General features: G+C 57.3%; 1 long non-coding RNA gene across 2 annotated transcripts; it reads right to left on the bottom strand.

The window, feature by feature from the left end:
- Positions 1–853: 853 nt before the first annotated feature.
- On the bottom strand, positions 854–3,802 carry LOC138069476 (uncharacterized). 2 transcript variants are annotated; one of them, XR_011144084.1, is made up of 4 exons: positions 3,602–3,802; positions 3,477–3,523; positions 2,350–2,580; positions 854–1,404 (listed from the first exon to the last, which is right to left on the bottom strand). It is a non-coding gene; the product is annotated as an uncharacterized lncRNA (long non-coding RNA). The 2 variants fall into 2 exon arrangements; XR_011144083.1 differs by having other exon boundaries at positions 854–2,580.
- Positions 3,803–5,196: the final 1,394 nt, after the last annotated feature.

Here is a 5,196-nt window from a genome sequence, read left to right as displayed (position 1 = left end):
TAGTACTTTAGAGTTGGTATTTGGCACAACCTTGGTAGCTCAGACAGTAAAGCGCCTGCCTACAGTGCGGGAGACCCGGGTTTGATCCATGGGTGGGGAAGATCCCCTGGAGAAGCAAATGGCAACACACTCCAATGTTCTTGCCTGGAAAATTCCATGGATGGAGGAGCCTGGTAGTTCATGGGGTCGCAAAGAGTCAGACAGGACTGAGTGACTTCACTCACTCTGATGTTAATTTGGATGTCAGATTCTCTCTCCTCATTCCCCACCTCTACCCCGAAGATTCTGGGAAATTTAAAAACCAGGGCTGCTCAAAACAAAAGGGCCTGCATGAGCATCAGGAAACCAATAGGCTTGATGCTGACAGGGAGACCAAGCCAGGAAAGAGAACTGTGAGGAGAAAAGAGGCACAACCCAATGGACTGGACACTCGAGGAACACTGGATGCCTTCCTACCACGCACCAGGGCTTGTGCTGGATTCTGTGGTTTGGGTACACCATGAATGAGTGTGGGCCCCTTCGTATGGAACACACAGATTAGTAGCTGCTGTACCCAGTGTGCTTGAAGAGTCTGAAGTTGATAACATACACAATAAACAGTGGTTGAGAAAGATTATTCTAGCAGGGTGTGTAGGAGGAAGGAAAAACCTGGGTCAGAAAGGACAGTGTGGCAGTGACTGGGAATTTGGGCCAAAGGTGGAATCTGTGGTATTGGAAAGGAAGGCGTGAGGAAAGTAACAAACAATACACCTTGTGATAAAAGCAGGAGTGGGAAGAATTTGGTGATAGATGGTGAAGGAGAGAAAACGGTTGAGAATTTTTTAAGTGAATTTTTTTTCCGATTTTTATTTTTGGCTGCACTAGGTCCTCACTGCTGAACACAGGCTTTCTCTGGATGCAGCCAGTGGGGGCTGCTCTCTAGTTGCAGTGCAGGGGTTTCTCATTGCAGTGGCTTCTCTTGCTATAGAGCACATGGGCTCTGGGTGCACGTGCTTTAGTACTTGTGGCTCAAGGGCTCTTAAGTGTGGGGTCAGCAGTCGTGGTACACAGACTTTGTTGCTCCAAGGCATGTGGGATCTTTCCGGACCAGGGGTCGAACCGGCATCCCTTGCATGGCAAGGCAGATTCATAACCACTGGTCCACCAGGGAAGCCCCAAGAGTTAAGAATTCATCCTCCTTTATGGTGAGTTTGGGCAGTAGGAAGGTCACTGCAGGCAAGGAGGAGGAGCTAGTGTGAGGGACCTGAGGGTGAGTTCTGTCCCTCCTGGGCCATGTGAGGGCAGGTATCCTCTAGGCAATTGGACTTGGACACAGGGACATCCTGAAGAGTTGTGGCTGCCTCGTAAAAGAGTGTCCTCGTCACTGTGGGTATGCAAACAGCTTCAGAACATTGGCCTGGGATACTGTGGAAAGATTTCATCCATCAGGTAAAAGGCTGAAGTCGACACAGTGAAAGTGGCTCCTGACTGAGGGATTTGGTGAGCGTTGGCTGGGTAAGCACATGTGTGGGAAGGACGCCTGTATGTGTGGGAAAATGGTTGGCATCCATCGCCTCAACCTTGGCTACAGAAGGTGCCCGAGATGCCTGGGAAGTAGGGGTTGAGGCCCAGGTGAGGCATGTCAGCAGCCTAGGATCCCGCCCCACCCACCCCCACCTTGGAAGGCCCTGGAGCCCAGGACTGTGCTGACTGCCAGGGCATTTCCTGGAACTTGGCAGAGGATGGAGCCCCTCCCTGCCTGCCCTGGCACACTCCAGGTACACTGTGTCCCGGGATGTGGGGTTGCGGGGGTGGGAACCTTGCAGACACCCCAGGAGACTGGGGTGTAGGAAAGGTCCCCACCCCCCAGGAAGAGTCCTGGTCTGGGCAGACATCTGAGCTCCCGCCCTGCGGCTGTCATCCTCACAATGGCCCCACCAGACCCCAGGGGACAGCAGGCCCAGAGGAGGAAGGAGAAGCCTTGTGGCTGGGTGGCAGGATTCGTGGGTCTTTGTTGTGGCTTTGGGTGGGAGCGTGGGTAAGGCAGAAAAGCGGGGTCTCAGGCTTCAAAGCACCTCCCCACCTGTTTCTCCCCTGCGGGGTAATCTTCAGGGGCCTAGTGGTTTTGAGGGGAGGGGACAGGAAGAGACTCTGAACTCTGGGTCAACCGAGGACAGAGATGGGGAAGACTTCCTTGCCCTGCAGCATCCATCCCATCTCTCCCAGCGTCTTCTGCTCCCCTCCACCCTAGACCAAATTTCTACCTCCATCTGCAACTATAAGTTAACGACCCCCCACCATGCCAAGACCTCCAGAGCCCTCCCAGAGTGGTGGGAGAAGGGGACGATCAACTTGTCTGGCGGGCCACACCTGCCGGGCTGGGTGAGATGAATGCCCCTCCTGAGTGGGCAGAGCCCATTCAGGTCCGGCCGGGGGGCCGCGAAACGCTGGAATGCGGGGGCGAGAAGACAGAGTGCTGCGCGAACCGGCCACGTGGAGGTCCAGAGCGATAGGCAGGGGCGGGAGCCGCGAGCAGGCCGTAAGCTCGCTCCTCCCGCTCGAGGGAGCCTCCGAGAGAGTTGAGTCGTCGCTGACCGCAGGCTGCAAGAGCGGTTGATCTGGTGAGCGAGCACACCCACTTACCCAGCTGCTGAGTCAGGCTGTTCTCGCTCCCCGTTCGCCCGCCCGCCCGCTCGGGACATTGTGTTCCAGCCCCGGCGCGCTGGCACCCGGCCCAGGCGCTCACACCAGCCTCCTCGCCCTGTTTGTGCTCGCGGCTTGCGCTCGGCGCGCAGCCTCCCCGCCGCCGCCGCGGTCCCGCGAGTGCACGCTGGGGCCGGGCCCGGCGCAGACACTGGGGACGGTCGGGGGCTGGTGCTCAACTCTAGCACCCAAGGGGGATCCCCCACGGGTCCTTGAGGCTCTGCCCGATCTCTGGCCTTAGCAAACCCAGATCACTCCATCCCCCACCTGAGTCCCGGTTTGGATCCCTGGGCGAGTGGGGAGCCTGGGGCACCACAGTTGGTAAGGGGCGAGGGGCAGATATTGGTAGCTAAACGCGAGAGAAGGAGCCACCCAGGCTGCCGCCCGAGCCCCACGGGTGCTCAGTCCAGGAGTCTGGAGGAGGAGAGCAAGGAACGCGCCAGCCCCATACTTGCGAGACCTGGGATGCGGTCACGTGACAACGGAAGCCCGCTAGAGGGGCCAGTTCAAGCCATCTCCCCGGAGCCTCCCCCTGCCTCCGACCCCTTCCCTGATTGATCCTTTCTTCACACAAGCCTGGAGACTCCAGTGATTCCCAGGGGCTGGCAAACCAAGCCCAGCTTTCGGCTAGCTTGGGAACCCCCTGGCTGGACGCCAGGAGTAAGTAGGAAGAGCCTGGACACTAGCGGGTGGGAGTGGGCGGCGGGGGTGAAAGAAGACGACCCCAAACCCGAGCCTGACCCCTCCCTTCGTCCAGCCCAAACCCGGGTGTATTCAGGGCCACGTCTTCTTACCCATCCTTCTGCAGAAAGAGGTCCCTGAGCGCTTGGCCTAGAGGTTCCTGGAACAAGGAGGGGACAAAGGATTTACATACCGAGCCCCTGCCGTATGTAAGGCCCATTCTCCAAGGTCTACCCACCTCTCAAGCTCCAGCTCATAAAGCCTGTTTGGAACAGTGTCAGCCAAATCTGATTCCTCTCTCCTCTGAAAGCCCAGCATACTCAGTCTGTACCTTTCTCAGGGCACAGCGTGTGGCCCGTCTCATATTCTAGTGATCTGTTTACTAATCCTGTTCGTCTAACCAGATTAGAAAGTCCTTGAGGCAGAAACAAAGTCTGCTTCTCTGAGCCTTCTCCCATGGCTTGAGCTCATCCCCCACAGGCCAAGCTTGGCACTGGAGTTGATGTTCAATAAATGTTCGGTGTATTGAAATGATTTCCTGCCCTTGGGCAGTTTGCAGGCCAGTTGAAGAGACAAACACATGGCATGTGAGGTTAAATAATAACCCAAGCCAGCAGGTGGTGAGTACCAAATGTGTGAGAGCTATAGGGAATCGGTGAAGGAGATGGTGATAGGGGAGAAAGATCCCAGGAGGCTCTAGGCTTTGAGCTGTGTGTGTGGAGGAGGAGAGAGAAGGTGTGGAGGTGACTCAGTCTGGTTTACATCACCGCAGACCCGCCTACACACTAGGCACTTCACCATGCATTATCTCTAATATTTAAGAGAGCAGGCTGGGTTTGGGAAGAGTGGAGGAGACCCAACCCAGATGTGCCCAGAGCCAACCAGAGCTCAGAGGCGGCCTTGGATCTGGGCTTCCCACCCTCGCTCCCCAGGCACTGCCTGTTCCTGGCCTGCCACTCCTACATACTACACCCAAGAGAGCTGCCCAGCACTGCCCAGCTCTGGATGCCCTCTGGTCCCTCCCTGGTGCACGACTGGCTCTGTGACCTTGGGCCAGGCACTTCCCTCCCTACACCTCTCCGCCGTCGTCGTCGTCGTCTGTGCCTCCATTGCAGCACTTCCAGGCTGTGACTCTGTGAGTCAGTGTCCCAGGGATGCTTGCCACCTCCCCTGATGTGACCTGGGCTGCTGTGGCTCTCCCCTCCCCTACCCCCTACCCCCCTCGTTGCTCCTCCCTCCCAGTCAGGAGCTGCTGAGAGGAACACGGTACAGAGTGTGAGCTGGGATAGGAGGTTTCCTGTGGTTGCAGAAGGAACATCGGGACTTTCCCTGCTGTGGGAGGAGTGGGGGAGGAGGAGGCAGGGCCAGCCTCGAAGGAACCTCTGCTCTCCTCCCTCCCCTCCGTGCTCCCAGCTCTGAAAAAGGCTGGTACAGTTTGTTACGCTGGGGCCGGAATGTACCGTGTGTTTCATATGGCCTCTGTCCAGTCCGACACTGGCTGCTTTATATTTATGCTGCCTTCTTCAGCCGTGGCATCCTGCTGCCTGTCACCCCTGCTCTCATCTGCCCACCTCCCACCTGGGCTCCCCCATTCACCGGGGGTTCTGCACTCTTCTGGGTGGTAAGGGTGGGGGCCTGAGCAAGCCCTGGAGGAAAGCTGGACTCTGGGAGGTTGAAGCTGTCAGTCCCCTTCTCCCTCCCCATCAGCCAGCCCAAAACAGCCTCCAAGGCCATGGACACTCCAAGCTGGGTCTGAATTTTCTCTGGGCCTTTGAGGTGGACGCCCCTCTACCACTCCTTGCCACCCTTATTTTCCTGAGCACTTCAGCAGTG

Source organism: Capricornis sumatraensis, chromosome 22 (genome assembly GCF_032405125.1).
Source record: "Capricornis sumatraensis isolate serow.1 chromosome 22, serow.2, whole genome shotgun sequence".
NCBI classification, from domain to species: domain Eukaryota; kingdom Metazoa; phylum Chordata; class Mammalia; order Artiodactyla; family Bovidae; genus Capricornis; species Capricornis sumatraensis.
This window is presented reverse-complemented; position numbering and strand designations above follow the sequence as displayed.